The sequence below is a fragment of the Rousettus aegyptiacus genome, unplaced genomic scaffold (assembly GCF_014176215.1).
Source record: "Rousettus aegyptiacus isolate mRouAeg1 unplaced genomic scaffold, mRouAeg1.p scaffold_m13_p_8, whole genome shotgun sequence".
Lineage (NCBI taxonomy): Eukaryota > Metazoa > Chordata > Mammalia > Chiroptera > Pteropodidae > Rousettus > Rousettus aegyptiacus.
The window spans coordinates 108,260,016-108,278,881 of NW_023416311.1; the positions used below are offsets into that span (position 1 = coordinate 108,260,016).

General features: G+C 49.9%; 1 protein-coding gene across 1 annotated transcript in view; it reads left to right on the forward strand.

Moving 5' to 3' along the window:
- The window catches only part of SEMA5A (semaphorin 5A), a 384,915-nt gene that overhangs the window by 78,384 nt on the left and 287,665 nt on the right, over positions 1 to 18,866 (forward strand). The window contains exon 2 of the mRNA XM_016164969.2: positions 5,988 to 6,084. The gene's annotated coding sequence lies outside the window, so the exon portion shown is untranslated. The remainder of the gene's footprint in view (positions 1 to 5,987; positions 6,085 to 18,866) is intronic.

An 18,866-nucleotide genomic window follows, 5' to 3' on the forward strand; every position in this document is an offset into this window, starting at 1 on the left:
TGGGTGTGGAGGCTCCAAGGAGGAGGCGTGTTTCCCTTCCTGGTGCGTCTTTCTCTCCGGGTACAAGCTTCAGAAGTGCCTGCTCTGGTTTCGGGAGGTAGGATTTACCTCTGCCTGCTCTCCGAGCCTGATGATTGCATCATTAAATTACCCAAATGTGAAGTCTTATGTCCCCATGGGAGGACACACTGTCCCCGAGGCCTCGCCCATCATTGGGGCTGATCTCCAGATGTTACTACTTTGTCCCTAAGATAGCCAGAGTTTTAAAGAAGGAAAACCGTGACATCTGACGCTTATTATTTTTAAGTGCACACAAGATAGTTATCAAAGAGATTCTGTATTAAATTGTCTGGACCAGTATGTGGCATTCTGTCTGTAGAAACTAATCAGCTGGTTATAAATGAGGTTGTTTTCGATTTGGGAGAAAGCTTTTCTAAACGGCGACTTCCTTGAAGACAGAGCCCTTCCTAGTGACTGTGGCATTACACAGGTCATTCTGCCACACATCCTGTACTCGACTGTGACCAGAAGAAAGGTTCTCATTGGCCATATAAAACCGATAGGGAAAGTAAGGCAAAACATGGGTTTACTTTTTGGAGTACAAAATTATTATATAGTTACGACTCTCAAGAACCGATTTTAGATGTTTTCCCCCCATATGTTTACTCTATCGCACACTTCTTGTGTAAGATCTTTAACTGTCTGAAGCCGCAGCTCTTTGCACTGATGTTTTTCTGTGGAAACACTGCTCGATTCAGACGCTGTTTGCAAACGTGGAGTCTGGCTGGAGTACAGCATGGAATCCACTCGCTGGCCATTGCGGGGGACCCGAGGGGCGAGGGGATGCTTTCTAGGACAGAAAGCATCCTAAGGCTGGGGGCCACGGCATCATGTCCCTTTCCGGCCTCACTCTCAGCACCAAGGCATCGTAACGTCAGCTAATGTGCAGAGGTTAGATGGAGATACTGAGCAAATCCACACAAAACGACGCGCTAAGCTTTGCGTTTGAATCCTGACCTGTCTTGAACAGAAGGCGGTCGGCAAGCTGGTGTTTGGAGGGAACCGACTCCGTGGGTCAGCCTCTGACCCCCGAGGCATCGGCCGCAGGGCAGGGGCGAGCGGCAGCTGGAACGGCACTCACCGCGGTAAACTGAGGCCTTCGCCTGTACCGTACGCATCCTTCATCACCTTAGGCTTGGCGCGGTTTGCTTTTCCTCGGCGCGTTGTTTTCTCGAAGGCTGGGACTTTCGCTCAGGAGTGTGGGGGCAGCTAGGAGCAGAGGACCCTGTGGTTATGTCCTTACAAGTCTGCACCTTTCCAGAACACCTGACTGTCTCTGCAGGCGGCTGCTCGCGCATGTCTCCGGCCCCTCCCTCCTTTCTCAAGTGCCCTTCCTTCCGTCCCCGTTGTCCCCTCTCCACTGGACCATTTTTACCCTGATGCCTCTTTCTCTGTTCCTTTTGCCAGCGCTCGCTTTTCTTTTCTTGAGTGGCTGGGGGTTTCTGTTGACACTCCTGCCCCATGCCCACAGAAGTCTGCCTGTATTTTAGGCAGCATCTTTCTGTACCCTGAATGTCCACTGGGATGTCTCCGAGGACCGTACAGAGCAATGCAGACCGTCCGTCAGGGGTGACCTCGGGCAGGAAGGGCAAAGTGAGCGGCAGCATCAGAAAAGGGGTCACTGCACAGGGGGCGAACGGGCGGCCTTCGCCCCCATCCGCCGCCGAGTGGTGGAGTCTCCAGACGGGACTTCTCCACCGAACCAGTGGCAACAAAAAAAACCCTGTACTTAACTTTGCATTTTAACTCCTCGCGAGCAACTTCCGATTCTCATCATTTACAGTATTGCTTTAAATTTAAAGATATTCATTCATTCTTCATGTAGCACACGCTCAGTTTCTAGACTGTTTCTATACAACTAATGTTTTGCGAAAATGAGCAATGACTTATAGTCTTTTAAAAAACAAATTTTGAACTCTGAAGTCCTCCTGTGGCGGCTCCTTGCCCCTGGTTTGTGCCCTCCTCGTCCGTCCCCCACAGAGCGGCCATCCTCTCTCATCCCGGCCTTCCACTGGGCCTGCGGTGTGATGACTCGCTCTTCCCGTGGGTGATCGTTGTCTGTCTGTCTGTCTTTCTCCGGAGCAGCTCCTCTGAGTCCTCCTCCCATTCGGCCCTGCTGGGCAGTGCATGCCAGGCCGCCTCGCCGGTACCGTAGCCTCTGAGGCCGCCCCTGCCCGCCCCTCGGCCTCCTACCTGGGACGCGGTCTCCCGCTCACGTCCAGCTTCTCCTCCACAAGCAGAAGCGCGCGGCCGGCTCTCCACGTGCGTCCTCGCTGCCCCCGGGCCTGGCCCTCCCCCGCGGCACAGCCGCTGCCCCTGCCCCCTTTCAGTCTGCGGCCCTGCAGCTGGCCCCAAGGTCGGGGTTCCCTCCGTTCACCCGCCCCGAGGGCGGGACCCGACACTCCCGCTCGGCGCGGCACTAGCCCAGATGGCTCTCTTTTCCGTCCTCGGGTTTTGAGGGCTTCCCGCCCGCTCTGCCGTATGCGGTCACGCACCCACTCCATCCACTCCGTTAACAGCCCCCCCACCCCCCAAAGCCCAGATCACGTCTCCCTTCTTCCCGGAGGCCGTCCCTGACTCTTCCGCCTGGAAGTGGCCTCTCCCTTTCGTCCGATTTCTTATGGTTTCACTGGATTGCGTAGCGCAGATCACACAGTGGCCGGTATGAGCTGCCGAGAGCATAATCGGTTCTTGCTTTGTCTTCTTCTGCCCGCCCACTGTACGTGGCCATGCGGGGGGGAGAGTGACCGCTCGGCTGGTGACGAGATGGCCCTCGAGCTCCCGGTACTGGCGAAGTGTCGGGAGGTGGGAAGCCCTAGGCTAACGGCTCGTCGGCTTCCTGCGACCTGCGGGCTTCCACTCTCCACCGAACGTCTCTACGATGCCGGGCGGTCTTGCCCACTTTCACTGTATTTCTTGTGATTTTATCGTGGTATGGTTTCTAAACTGAGCTCTGCAGACTGGCCTGAAATTTAATTTCTCTCACGCATCTTCAGGATAATGGCCGCCATTCTGCTGCCCTTCGATCTCCAGGAGAGTGTTTCAATCCAAATTTTTTTTTTCTCATTCCGAGTAGAATGGGCTGGGGGAAGAAGGTTGCATATTTTAGAAGAAAACCATGTGTTCTATTTAGCTAAGTTATAATTGATGTTTTAGTTTTATTTATGCATTTCAGTTTAGAGATTTTAAGAGGTGACTATAGGGTACAACTTCCGGGAAAGATTTATTGTTTATAAATCTCAATGCCTCGCAGGGCTAGTTCTGCACAGGGGTGCCAGGCATGGTTTTGGGGGGCACAGCTCTAACTGAGACTCTTGATGTAGAAGAGGATTCTAGGATGCTTCAACTACAGTTGACACTCAGCTAAAGGAAAAAAGAATGAGAATAACATAGAAGTGACTCCATGAGGACTTCTGTATGTTAATAAAACGTAAAGAGTTTCTCATTCATGAGTAAATTAATATCCATCTCCAAATATGCCACTCTCCAGCTTGAGGCAAGCCTCTGGGGCTTTGTCCTTTCTCTACCTACTCAGTTTTCTAGAGAATAGTCAGTGATTTGTGGCATATACGTCAGTTAACGTATGACCTCACCGGGGAGTGGGTGAGCTCAGCCTCCCAACCTGAAGGGAACGTTGTCCGTGACTTTAGCCGAGCTCCTCTTCAAGGTCACTGCTTTGTCGCTGTAGTTTCGCTCGGGGGCGTCGTGTGGAGTGACCCGTGTGCCTCTAGTGGGTGGAGCTCGTACCCAGGCAAGGGTCGATCTTGCGGAGCAGAAGGTCCTGCTGCCGTCCACTGGCCCTCAGGCCCCAGGGCGGTGAACCGTCTCGTTAACAGTTGATGTAAACAGAGGCGTAGTTAAGCCTTTTTGGGGTGTGCGTGCCCGGATCCTCTGGCTGGAACTGGTTTCCGGTTTAGACCGCGGATTCTAGGGGAAGCTGCGCTGGCCCCTGAGCCATGGCAACCCGTGTGCTGGGCGTTCTGGTGCCCGAGGGTGCCTCTTCGCAGGAGGGGCCGGGGTCCGGCAGGGGTGCTCTCCTGCGGTATTTGTTGCCTGGCTGCATCTGTGGTTCTGAATTCTTACGCCTCCTTGTTGGCCTCTATCTCCTTTGCCGTTGAAGAAGATGGACATTTTCTGCAGGCCTGACTCTTGGCTGTCCTAGCTGAGGGGCCGCGTCAGCTAATTTACGACCTCGCTGGGGGAGCTCAGCCACCAGACCTTAATTATCAGCCCTGTTTTTGATTCAGCTCCGACGCGTGGGAGCTGATGGAAATCATCAGGTGTTCACAGCAGCAAGCAGTGGGTCTGTCCGACTTTATTACTTACACTTTGATTAAGGTATAAACAAATACAAGGACATTTTAGCACTAATTGTAAAACAGATTTTTAGGGCTCTGGAGAGAAACTCGGTGTAGTCAAACATGCTGTTTAACAAAGAAGTCCCAACCAACTCATTGTGGCCGCACCCGAAGGAGAGACCACGGTGCCGCGAGGGGAGAACTAGCCGCCCCTAGGACGTCTTCCTGGGCCGAGCGTGTCTCCTGGCCTTGGGGACAGCTCCCTTACTCCTCTTTTGGCCTCGAGGACTTGCGTCTGCACCTCCTCCTTTCCAGAGAATGATGTCACGAGCTTTTGAAGGCTCCGCTGGGACCAGTCGGAATCCTGGACGCTCCAGTGTGTCAGCGTGCCTGGGCTGCGGGCGCCTTCCTGGGCAATTCAGGTCACCCCTGCCCTTCCCGGGAACCAATCCAAGGCGCCTCCTGGGGGCGGAAGCCTCTCAGAGAGACGGTGTCACTTGGCCGGGGTCCTCTGGCCTCTGAACCTCAGGACTTCCAAATTGCATTTGAGGAGATATAAAATTTTACAAATTTCCAGATGCTGTAATTCAGTATATTTTCTGCAGGCAGATGGCGTTTAGATAGTATACTGAAGGAGGTGGTGTGGGAATCGTTGAATAGAGGACTAGCCAGGATGTTCCGGGATGTTCCAGGATGTTCCAGGAGTTCTTCTCTCCCTTTCTTGTCATCATTCTGCCCAAATGTGCGTGCCGGGTGGGACAGGAGACATCAGTGTGTTCTGGGTTCACGGCAGCTGGAAGCTCCCATGTAGAGAGTAAAAAGGAAATCTGTGAACTAAGACAACGGGAAGAGCATGAGCCGTCAAGCGAGGTATTCGAGATAACAGGCGTACTTCAGGACTAATGGACACATTTCCTTTGCAAACGAGAAATGGGAAGTAGCCCATTCCTTCGCCTGCTGGCATCCGGGGTTCGAGGCAGGCTGGTGTTTTGCGGTCGCCTTTCCATCATGTCATAAGATCAAGTTTTCAGGCTTTTTATATGTTAAATCTGATGGGGGAGGTCATATGGTTTTACTTGGTTTTAGGAAAGTGAATCATTCTTATGGTTTATAATTCTTTTTCCCATCAAAGCTCATATTGTTCACCAAATAAATTAATACACTGTGGTGCAGTGTATTCTGTAGCTTTCTGCCTTTATCTCTTATTTTTAAAACGCATTACTTAAGGGACCGTGCTCCCCAAAACAGTATGAAAGAGCCGTCAAAAAATGGGTAAATTCACACAGCCAGTCTGGCTTCGAGGTAATTCGAGTGGGTTTGAAATGCTAGTTCTTTCCGTTATTTCCTGAGATTTGTTTCATGCGTTTAAGACATTTGAGTTTTCATTCCTCCTTTTCTAAGGAGTGAAATCCTTCAGCGCCTGTGATATCAAGCCGGGACGAGCCTGGCGAGGTTTCCAAGCCGTCCGGTATCACACTGTTTGATGTCTTACGTCGCTAGAGCAGCTCACTCTGAGCGTGCAGGGCCCTCATGGAACATTCTAGAATCGAGGAGCAAAGACCACAGCATCTTTTAAATGAGGCTAATAGGATCTTTTTTTCTTTTTTTCTTTTTTTTTTTTTTCTGCAGCGCTGGTGTGTGAGCGTCGCGCGTGAGGGTGCAGATGGCGCTGGGTCCTTAGTGCGGTACAGGAGCGAAGAAGACACTCGTCACTCTCCCCTCCTCGGTAAGCCAGCCGTCTGCGTGGGAAGTGACGAAACCAACGCTTTTGTAGGTTCAGACACCGTGACAGCTCAGAGCGTCGCCGATCCCGGCGGTTAAAAACGGCCGTGCACGGGCAAGCTCTCGGAAAGACACACGCTTGTGGCAGAGCTCCCTGGGGCCGCGTCCCCGGCGAGGCCGCTCGGGAGGCCCCGTAAGGGCGCCCTGGGCACAGCTGCCCCCGCCCACCTGCGGCCGGCCCCCCGTTTCAGTTTCACTTGCACCTCACGCCTCCTGCTGCTTACGCGTATCGGGCAAACGTGCAATGGCTTTGGGGTCTCTGATGATTACGCTGCACGAAAGTATTCTGGTGTCAAATCTCTCTCTTTTGTTACAAGCAAAAGCAGACGTTTACAAGAACTAGAGCCAAGTCCGAACGAGACTGACATACATAAATCGTGGGATAACACGGGACACCCTTTGCCACATACCTCAAATGAGGTGTTGTTTTTTTTTTTTTTAATTTAACTTTTTCTTATAAAAGACCCTTTCCTGGTTATGTAAAAAGAAGGACAAGGAGAACCGATTCATTTGTGTTTCTTTAGGGAGCTTCTGCAGGGAACGACTTTCTTTTTTTGTTCATTTGTACATCGATTCATTCAGTCATTGGCGGGAATCATTAACGGTAGCCAACCCGCGAACCTGATGCAGCAGACTGTTCGGAGGTGGCCTTTTCCAAGAGCCACTGGTTCCTGAGTACATGCTGCATAAACAGTAAATGTGTTCTTCATTTTCATTGCTATGGTTTAAATAAATAATGATTATAAAAGTAATGAAAAGCCATGCATGACACTTTATTAACCAGAAAAAAAGACGTTTCAGAATAACATAGTTAATATAATCCATTCATCTTAACTTATTAAACACAAGCAAACATATAATCTCTACACACAAGTCACGTGTGGTAGAAAGTCTGTCTGACCAGTACATATGTATATATCAATATGTACCAAATTGCGAAGAGCTTCTCTCTGCCGTTGAGGACGTTGGTACCTCACAAGCCAAATATTCACTGTCTAAGATTTTGAAAGTTAAAATTTGCAATTTGAAAGAACGAAGGAAAAAGGAGTAGAATAGTGACTAGTGAATGCTCGTTATGGAAGCCGCGGACGGGAAAGGCTCGCCCGCGACGCCTCCGCCGACGGAAACCGCCGCCCACGTCGGGCGGGGCGCGTTGCCGCCCGCGCTGCCAGTGTCTGTGGCCGACGCGAGCCGCGATTTGTGGTTATTTGCGGTGCGTTTCCACGTGTGTGATCGACGCAGTACATCGCTTGCTCCGACATGCTGAGTGGTTGTGTCTGGGGATAAAGATTTAGCCCATCGTCCTTGGTAACGCCAGCAGCGTGAGGTCCGTGGACGCTGCCCGTGCACCCCAGGCTGCCGTCTCGTCGGCCTGCTGGACGGCCTGGAAAGGCCCGGGGACAGCCGACCTGCGTGTCACACTCTGCGTTCCGCTCTGCGTTCGCAGAGGTCACTCGCCGTGGAGCCGTCTGCTCCCATCGCCCACGCTGGGCTGCGTCCCGTTATAAAACTGCGGGACACCCGCTCCTCTCCTCCTGTTCCTTCCGTGTGGGACTTGCCCGCATTGTCCCGTTCGTTTAGGTGAGCGTCTGCCGTGTATGCTATCGGACTGGACGGAGGTTGCTGGCCTTGTAGCTGCTGTAAATATTTGTGAATCGCAGATGTGTGGGGAAGGTCGGAGTTGTTTTTTTTCCTTTGTTTCGTGTTTAAATCGGGCTGGGAACATGTGCCATTCATTCCTGGTCGCCCGTTAGGGGGGCATCTGTATTGGGGGTTCACTGCTTGGGTTTGAAGCTTTCCACGTGCATGGAAGGAAATTGCCATTTTGACTAAATCACGTAGAAGATCTCTTTTGGGAGAACGTCCACAAGGGCATAAAAATGACCCCACAGTTGGAGTTCGGGGTGCCACGAGGCTCGAGGTTCTCCTATAGCATCGTCTCCAGATCAGAAGGGTGGAGAGCCTTCTCCGGCTTCAGGGCTGCCGACCGAATCGGTCCATGTTTTCTCTCCTGGAGCTTTTCATGTGGCTTCCGTGTGCGTTTGTGTCTCTTTCAGCCTCCCAGGCCACAAAGGGATCGGAGTGTTTTTGTCTCATTCGCTTTTGCTTAAAGCTTGGGCAGTAACCACTATTGGTTAAACCAAAGCATGGAACGCGAAGGTTGGGAAGATGGTCAGGAGATTCTGGGAAGTAAGCGCCACCACAGTTTCATATAACCATATCTAAGCATGACGAGGAAATCCTGCATTCCCCGTGTGGAGGAATCAGGTGGGGGCGTCTAAGTTATTCACCACGGTGCAGGTTTTTTTGAGTGGGGTGGTGGTGACCGCCCTGCGTATAGCCAAGAGGCCACAGACCTTTCGAGAACTCTTTCTCCCCCTTCCACAGCGAGCCGCATCCTTGCAACGACGATGGCTTGAGACGAGGCACCTGCCAAAGCCGGCCGGTCCCGTGTCCCATCTGGTGGTCACTCTGACTTGTTCTAGCCGAGGCCGTGACTTCGGCTCAGGTGCGGACATTCCGTTTCTCTCTCCTCCTCAAAGAGCTCGTTTAAGGAATCCTCCCCTTCCCCCTGCGCCATCGGGTTTTATTTCCTCTCTCCCCTGGGTCTTTCCAACAGGGATGCACGAATTTCCATCTTAAAAAAAGAAACGGCCTGTCGACTCTCATTCCCCCTCCGGCCATGACGCAGTTCTCTCCCCTTTGCAGAGGAGCCCCTTAAAGTCTCTCGCTTGCGTTCGTTACCCTCAACTCCCGAGTTTCCATTTCCTCTTACGCCCGCTCCGACCCCTCAGTCGTCCACATCAAGGTCGCCTGTCCCGGCCACGTTGCTGAATCCAGCCCTTGCGGCTCCGTCCGCTTTGCACTTGACGGTCAGAGTCAGAGGCGCTCCTGCCGCTCATGCCTCCTTGAGGCACTTTCACCGTCTGGTTTTAGGACACCACGTTTCCCTGGCCGGACCTGCCTACGTCTCTGGTCCTGCCGTCTTGCCGTCTTGCCATAGCTGCCTGTCTCCCTGCCCTCCAACCCCCGGAGGCCAGTGTGGTCCAGGGACGCGACCCCACTCCTTCCCCAGCGCTCCGTGTAATTCCTGCTCCCCGCAGGGCGGTCTCCACGCGGGCGGGGACTCCTGCCTGTGTGGCTCACACTGCACCACCTCCGGGCGCAGAGAAGCAGCCAAGGCAGAAAAAGCCGTCAGTGATTGTTTGTTTCAGGATGGATGGATGGAGGGAGGGAGGGAGGGAGGGAGGGAGGGAGGGAGGGAGGAAGGGTCTTTTGGGATTTTTCAAACCCAGTGAGAAGAACTTTCCTTCTGATTTGGACACGGAGCTGGGCGTCCGTGAGGCTGTCCGCTAGAGGAGGGAGCGGGGATATCCCACGTCTACCCGCAGCCGGTGCTCGGCGCGTGTGGTCTGACCCGCCCCGTGCCGCTCGGTGGGCGGTGGGCGGAGAGCGGCTCCTTCCCCAGGTCCCGGCTCGCGCGCCGCCCCCTCTGCGCTCCGCGCGCCCGTTGGACCGAGGCGCGCCTCCGGGGCGTCTCCCCATTCCCACGTGTGTCGCCTCAGTGGCCACCGAGACTCGGGTTCCGCGTAGCCTTCCTCGTGTTCGCGTCGTCTTCCTCTTCGGACCGCGAGGCCCCCGACGCGATCGCGTCCATCTCCCCCGTACACACCTCCCCGGCACACGGCGAGTCTGTCGCCAGACGACGTGATTCCGACTGAAATTTTCCGAAACTCGACTTGTCTAGTGGCCTTTCACAGGGTGATGGAAACACTCTCCACCTGCCTTACGATCGCGCTTCATTCGATTCAAGATATTTATTTCATGATTTTTTTTTCCAATAATTACAGAATTAGATATGCTGTATTCATTACAAACCGACCCCATATTGTCCGGCTGAGGCCACCCACTCTACTGCTTTCCATGCAAGTTAACACCATTCCTAGTGTGTCAGAGATGAGAGAGGGCGCGCGATCCTTCCGGGGTCTCTATACCGCAGACGCCGGCTGTCTATACCATACGGTGTGAAGAAAATTGCAAAGGAGGCAAGAAGGCTCGAGTGGCACGTGGGCCAAGGCCCTCCCCTCCACTGCGGGGTCAGATGTCAGTCCTTCCTGGCATTTAACGTTTCTTAAATTGAGCGTTTGGACCTCCGGTCATGTCACAGCAGAATTTCATCGGCGTCTTCTTCAAGAAGTACGTATTATTAAATGTAAACATAGACAGCATGATCGGCAGGTCACGGCACTGACCAAGCTCAGAACCCCGTGGTCGTCGTCCCGGGAGGCTGTTACTTGCGTGTACATATATGTTCCATCTTTAAGGAGTCTCTGCTGTGCTGGGTGCACAATTAGGGGTCAACTGAGTATGTAGAGACAGATAGATAGAAGATAAAAGGTAGAAGATAGATAGATAGATAGATAGATAGATAGATGATAGATAAGTAGATAGGTATCTAAGATAGATCAGATAAATAGATAAGATAGAGACATAGGTAGGAGTAAAGATATAGATCGCAGACAGATGTAGATATAGACACTGGTGTGGATGTACAGATGTAGTCATCTGGACATGTATATGGTTAGAGGATACAGAGGTAAATGGCAGTATTACCGGGACTTGTGAAGGTCTGTCGGGCGGGCTTATACTCAATGAAAAAACGTCTGAAACAGTGTACCAAAGCCCAGCTCTGTGGCCTAATGATGAACTTCTGGTAAATTATTTGACAGCTACGGAGGACCCACCTGATAGAGGATGATCTCAGTGCTGCAGCACCTTAAACTAAAAGGACTTTCACAACCGTGGCGCTGTGAGCATACGTGAGCTTGCACGTGGGCGTATGTGTATGCACACGCGTGCGCACGCACACACACACATGCACACACACACACACGCACGTTTTGTATCGTGCCGTGTGGACAGTTGCCCACCTTTCTCGCCAGCCATCCCCGGACACACCTGTGTCGTGCTGACACCTGTGTGTTCACGGCCGGAGGCAGCAGGTGGGAGGCTGGGCACTTGGTAGGCGCCACACGAGCAGGAGCAGCCTCCGCGACGCGTGCACACGTCGTGCTTAGTGCCGGCTCCAAACTTCATCACGGAACCACAGCGCTGCCGTTCACGTCGTCACGGTGCCTGCTTGGTCGGCGGGTCTAGTTCTTCCCTTCTAAGCAACTCTGACTTTTCTCTATTTTCCTGGAATTTCTTCCTTCTTAACTCAGTTGGACGCATAGTTATATGCTAACATTATCTATCATTCCACTGCCCTATTTTCTATGGAGCCAATTACATTTCTTTTCATAATTTTCTATTTCATGCTCTGTGTTGTGGTCTTCTAAGATTATTTCATAATCCAGGTGTGTGTAAAGTTCTTAGCAGTTTCTTCTGGGATATCATAATAATAGCAATAATAAAAAAGTGAATTTTAATGGTCTAACTTTGTTCTGTGATTATAATATTAAGTGTCATATATATTTTAACTTTGACTCTTATTTTCTTGTTCATATCCTGTCTTTATGGCAGAGTGTTTACAAAGCAACTTTTGTTTTCTTAAGCAAATCCTAAATGGTCAGATAACTCTACAACTTACCTTTCTAACCACAGGTGCATGGTTGTGAAGACTATAGATTTAGAGTAGCTTCTTCTTATTCCTCTGATTTCAGGCCAGTTTCTAAGTGTAGATAGTGTAGAGGGTATATCTTCCTGGGTCACCTCCACCTGCCTGCACTTGTCACCCTTATTTGACCAAGGTCACTCAGAAGTCACCTGGATGGCCAAGCCCAGTGGATGACTCATAACTTCTTAATCCAATGTACGTTTACGCCCTTTTTTTGCTAAAGGTCACCAAGGGAGCTCCATTGCAGAAAATTATTATTGAAAGAATTATGAAGCAATAGATCCTCCCTACTTTGAATGTCATTGCAAAATAAAGCAGCTATAGGTTTCTGCAAATAGAGTCTTGGTTTTATTTCACTGAGCTCGCAAATATTTTGAGGGTTGGAACCCACTCACACTGTGTAATTTCTTTGCCGAAAACACATGATTGGTGGTTCATGTGAAAGAAAATTCCGGATGGACAAACATCTGTATAAACAAATGTGCCTCTGAAGCATCTCTTCCTGTCTGTGGAGATCATCGCAGACTCGCGGGATGTCTGGTTGGAAACCGTGTTTCTATTCCTGACGAAGCACACTAACCACTTTTTTTTGAAATTGGTAAGGACGGTCACAAGGAGAGAGAACCTGTATCCGCTACCGCATAAATATTACTGAGGTTGCTTTCGTAATTGGGCATGTACTGACAAATAAGACAAGCTTCCAGTTCTCGTGGAGCACACATTTTAGGTTAGAGAGTTAGACCATGAACAATAATCACATCCTAATAAATAAGAAAAAGCGTCCCGTCGCGGTAAGTGCTCCGAGGAGAGGCGGTGTGATGGAGAGTGGGCGTGGCGGGGAAGGGGCGTGGCAGGGAAGGGGGCGTGGCAGGGAAGGGGGCGTGGCAGGGAAGGGGGCGTGGCACGAGTGGAGGCCACAGTGGCGGGCGGGCAAGAGTTGGCGTGTGCGGGGCTTTTTGCAAGGCAGGACGTGAAACCAGATGTTCGTTAGGGGTGTTGGGGAGCCTTGGGAGAAGCAGCGGTGAGACAGGACGTGTTCGCATTTTTAAATTGTCGTTCAGGTTGTCATGGTGACTGGTGGGGAAGTGGATTGTAGGGTAGCAAGATGGGAAGCAAGGAGACCAGTTAGGAATTCGTCACACGTGACTGACCAAGGCGTGCACGATGCTGGCACAGACCAGGTGTCCTCTGCGGAGGTGGAGAAACCTGGACGTAGTTGGCACGCTCTTAGAAGCAGAGTCATTGGCACTCTGATGGCTGGGGCACGGGGCGAGAGGCGAAGGGAATTTAAGAAGGAATTGTAAGTGTTGGAGTTGAGAAAGTTGCTGGAGGGCGGGCCTTTCCTGAGACAGAAGTCTTGGGGAGATGCAAGTTTTGGAGACAAAAACGAGAATTCTCCTAGAGTCGCGTCCCCTTCGAGCCGGCCGCTCTCATCTCTCATCCGGTTGGAGAGGGCAGTCAGCTACATGGGTGAGCCGGGACCCTGTGGAGACGCTTGGAAGAGGACACGGATGTTTGAGGGTCGTCGCCGTATTGACAGGAGATAAGCCAGGGCCTCGTACCGAGGGTTTGCCTTAGGGAGGAAAAGCATATCTCAGACAGAACCTTGGCCCTGGAATGTTCGAGAAGGATGGTAGGAGAGCCCTGCATAATATTTCACTTACTATAGTAGTGTTTTGATGCTTCGGAAGTGATCCTAAAAGTGACGGAAGTCCCAAAGGTAATTCTGCTCTTGGGAGATTTTGTTCAGCGTCTTAGCAGCAGAATTCCTCACTGTCACAACATAAAATGCCATTCTGGTTAGAAGGCGTACGGTTAGATTCTTACAGTGACGTATGTGATGGGATTTCTTTTCAGCCTTTATATTGCTTTTCCCCCCTTCCTATCAGCAGTTCTGGTTCTCAAAAGCCCTCCCTTCCCAGTTGAGTCTCAGAAGGCGTCAGGCAAAGCAAGACATGAGTTTGCAAGATCTACCCAGTGTTCCTTGTGACCACGATGCTACTTTCTTACATAAAAACTTGCCCTTCTGTCTTCTCGTCCCACTCTGTGTTCTTTTAATTATTACAATTGTATTTTTTTTCCCCCAGAGACCTTGGGCTAGTGAAAGTTCGGTATTTGAGGGGCCAGCCAAATAATTTTGCCAGTGCGTTTCATGTTCTCAGTGTTGGTTCTGGCCGGAGTGCTTGTTGACTAAATGAATCTCTGTGAACATTTGCAATGTGCTGGGTAAGAGACTCCATGACACACTGTTAATAATAATACGGCAGATAGTGGCGTAGCCAGACAGCCGCGCAGCGTTTGATTTCCTGCAAGGATTTTAGTTAATGCCACTTGCATCGTTAACACCTTTTGTAGGAAGATCAAAGCTGCGGAGCTCAGGATGTCACCGGAGTTTTATCAGTGGCTTAGAACTTTGATTTTCTATCAAAGAGAAATGCATCTGGCTTATGAACGAACGTAAACTTGAAGGCTTACATTTCTCATAGTTAAAATAAGATTTTGCTCTGGCCATTAAGATTTCCCGAGACTGATGTATTCTGTTGTAAGCCAGGGTATAGGGCTGTACGTTGAGAAGTAATGGGTTTGAGTATCCAGAATCCACACAGAGACCCCTGTGAAAGGGATGTGCACCATTTGGAAGGCACAGTGATCAAGCACTTGTTAACAGAGATGAACTAAAGAAAAAATTATTTTTCCAGTGGATCCTTTCATTGGTAAAATGCCCATATAGAATCTAGTTTATAAATAATCTAAAAGATCTTATTAAAAACCTCTTTATTGAGGTGTGATTGACATACAAAAAGCTATGCATATTTGATGTATAGATCTCGATGAGTTTGGGGATAAGAATGTACCTATGAAACCCCAACAGTACCGTCAAGGCTGTAAAGGTATCTGAAGTTTCCTCTCGCCTCCATCACTATTGCTGTTATTATTATCGTAAGCATGGTTAATCTAAGGTCTGCCCTCTTAGCAAACTTAAGTATTCGATAGGGGATTGTTATTAGCTATAGATACTATGGTATATAGTAGATCCCGTTTTTAAAATTCGTGTTATTTTTTAGAGCTTGACAATTGCTTCTCAAGAATGCCAATTTGAGTGTCAGCTGGGGTCAGAAATCAAGCCGCAGCAACCCAACTTGCCATCAGCCTGAATCGCAATGTTTTGTGGTCTCTCTCTTCTCTGCTGCAGGGTCTTGTGCGGTGTTCAGATCTCAGGTAATACGTGTAGTGCGGGTCTCTCTTCTCAAATGAATAATGTACAGCTCACTGAGGGCAGTAAAGTATAACGGTGGGATTTTCCTCAACTGATCAGGGCTTTGAACAATTACACACAAGTCGCCCCTGAGACTCGGAGGACATATCACCTGTGATTATGATATGATTTGACAGTGGTCCTAGGCTTTCCGATAGAGTCAGTGAGTTCAAAGGCGATTCCATCACCCTTTTGAAAGGCCAGTGTTCTTCCACTGTTTGCAGGGGTGGGGCGGGTCGAAGCACCATAAAACATCTTCTTTATTTTCAATACCAATTATCGTCTGATACAGTTCAACAAGGTAGAAAAGCCAACAATGCTGGAAGATCTTGGGAGGATCAGGTAAAGTGATAAATGTCTTTCTCTCCCTCTTTACCACCTAACGAAAAGGGCTGTGATTTTATTACTTGCAAGATTCTGGGAGATGACAGAACTGGGTAACAGAAACTCTCGATGAGAATATACTGTTTTAAAGAAGCGGAGAGTCGGGTCTTCCTCCAAATTCAGCCCATTTTGTACATCTCCACCACCCTCCTTTCGGGATTCCCGGTTCTCTCGATGATGGAGACCATTTCTGAGCTAAGCACGTCACACAGGGTCTCTGCGTGTGTTCTGCTCGTAGAATTCATCCTAGAGAGAGCACAGAGTAGCATGGGGGCTGAAAACCCCTCAAATAAATGCTTTGCCCAGATTTGAGAATTACGGAGAGCAACGGGTTAGTTATATCCAGCTCGTAGGCTAGGACCCGTCACGGTACTGACTTCACGTGTGACCACGGTCTTCTCAGCCAGGGAGGGGAAAGAGGCCGTTTGTGTCGATGGCGAAGAATGCATTTTTGGAAATGTAGCTTTATTATACTGGATTCTTTCCAAGTTTATATTTCAGTGGATGTTTTGGTCTTAATTTTAGCAGTTGCAGAACATGGATTTTCTGCTGATCCTTCTTTTTTTGGGAACATAAGGGCTGGAATATAATTTGGTTGTTAAAAAAAAAACCTCTATGGTTATGCTAAATGATGACATAAATAATCACCACAAATTAAATATTAGATAGAGACGAGATTTGCAATGTATGTGGTAGATATAAGGTTACCATCTCCAATTTATAGTTATAAATATTGATAAAAAGTTCAGTCTATAAGGAAATGGGTAAAGATATAAATAGGCAATTCATATAATAATAAACGCAGGTCTCTAGCAAGATGAAATGACGTTCCATCCTCTACTGTTAGGATAATACAAATGAAATCTTCTGACTGACAAAAACAAAGCAAAACAAACAAACAAACAAGAAACAAAAATAAAAAAATGACAACAAAAGATTAAAAAAGAAAACACTGCTGGTAAAGATGCTGATAAAAAGGGACTCTGATGGATATGACAGTGGTTTACATTTTGGGGAGAGCAGTCTGACAACCCCTATTAAAAACATGCAAACTCTTTGACTCCACCGTACTATTTCTGGGAATATAGATTATAAGACTAAAAACACCAACTTACATATATACGGTATGTAAACTGGGTTTTATGGGAGCATTATTTTCATTGCCCCCTCCCCCAAATAATCCTCAAAAAACTACATCGCATATTGGGTATGTATCGACAGATCACAGATTATATATCAGTTAAAGTATAAGAATGCCTTGGAAGTGATTCAGCTATGTAAAGATTAATTTGGCTACCATGGAGAGATTTTCATACCATTCAGTGAGAAAAGTAGGCTCTGTTTATAAAGCAGGAAAACCCTCGCCTCTCTAGTCAGTATACACATGTTTGTATGTGATTCCATAAACATGGAGAAAGATCTAGAAGGCCACCCACAAGAATGCCAACGATATAGACAGGGAGAGAAGCAACTTCTAAGAAACGGCCCTGCCATAGGCATTGAGCTTGACAAAGTGTGATGATTGGGGCGTCTGGGAGCCATGGACTCTCCCCGCATGGTTCTGGACGTAGCAGAGTTCTGGACTCGTAAAATCATATTGTCAGAGCCTCTGCATTCCTTACAGGGCTTCTCATGGCTCCTACAAGGAATACGGGCTCTTGCCCAGCCCCCACCCTCATGTTAGCGGTCCTTGAGTGTCTTCTGATAATATTTATTCTCCTTTCAAATGTTTTCTTTTGAGAACATAAACATTCACCAGCAGTGGATTAGAAGCCCTAAGTCTGCCCCTCGGGACTTGGTGCGGGATATTAAACATTTCCCCTTCTCCCTCCCAGCACCTGAGTAACCCCGCGCCCATCAAAAATGCTTCCCACGTCTCATTTTCCTCTTCCATGCATGCAAATACCATTATCCTCTTGTTTATTATGAGTAGCGACAAACACTGTAATTAAGGTAAATTATAACGGTGAGTGCCTAACTTTTTATTCCAGAAGTGTCGTATAAACAGAAAGATTGGATATGATACAGCCCCTCATCACGACTCCATTAGCCAGTCCTGCTGCTGTTACTGGAAAGGCAGAAAGCTGGCTGGGGCCGGGGGCGGGGGAAGAAACGCTAATCACTTGCGTGGGGTCGGACGCGTAGGTCCGCGACAGGCGGGGGGGCTCCGTGAGCGTGGGCACACTGCCTGGCCCGCTGTTTGAAGAGCCCCGGCACGTCGAGATGGAGAGCCGTGCGCGCCTGTGCCCCGGCGAGTGGCACACGGGCGAGGGGGGCCGCCACGCGCATCCCGGAGCCGGCGGTTCGGCCGCAGGTGTCTGACCCTGCCACAGCTTTCCCTCTGCGACACCGCAGACAAGCGGAGGCCGTTCTTCATTTGCCGTTCTGAAAACTAGGTTCGTTTTCGCTGGTCAGCTATTGATGTAGTGGAGTTTTCCCCATGTCTCGTCTGGTTCTGGGGGAAAATGAAATGCTCCCTAGATCCATAAACAGAAGGCATCTGCGTGTCATTTATAAACATTTACGTGTACCGTGTACTGGTGTATGCATGCAGACCCCAGGAAAAAGAAAAAGCCTCCCATTTTACCTCTGCTGTCCGGACACTGGCCGTCCCATCCCTGGGCTTCGTAGGAGACAGGGCGGCTCGTTGGTCAGCATCCGGGGTCCGTCGTTGCCTTGGCCCCTGACCGTCAGCTCAGAGATGCGGTTTAGCTTCACCGAGCGTGACCGCGAACGGGACTTTGTGCCGCCATGCCCTGCCTCTGCTCGTCCTTCCTGAGTGAGGCACACGGTCTGGCCAAGGCACATTCGGCATGTCCTTTACCTCATCCCAAGTGGCTCAGGTACTTGTCACCTGCCTGAGCCTCTCTTCGCACCAATACGTGTCTGGGCACTTTCTACCGCATTACTTGTCCTCACTGACATCAGGAGCACATGTAGGACACGGTTTTTGCTCTTTGGTTTACAAAGACCTAGAGGTCAGAGTTACCGTTTTTAAGGACCTCAGGTTTTAGTGAGCCCTCAGTATTTGTGACCTATGGAAGGCACTTGTCCCCTGCCAAGGATAAGAACACTCCTGTTGGGTGGCAGGACTCGTGAGCAGGTGGCAAGCAAATCGACTGCAGCCATGGGAAGGGGTCTGATGATTATTACATGTTGAAACCAAACGCTGCTACTAATGAGTCAAAGAACGCGGAAAATGGAGTGTGTGCCCTGGCTTTGCTCCCTTTGGCCTGTAGGAGGCGCTACGGACCGAGACACCTGAAGTTCACTTGCTGACTTTCTCACCTCCGATGTGATGGTGTTAGGAGGCGGAGCTTTAAGGGGGTGATTGTGTCCCTGTGCTTCTACCCCCCCCACCCCATTCCCCCCCACCCCGTCCCTTCCCTTCCCTTCCCTTCTCTCAGCTTTGTGAAGACACCCTGAGAAAACAACATTCTGTAAACCAAGAGACAGGCTCCCCCGCCAG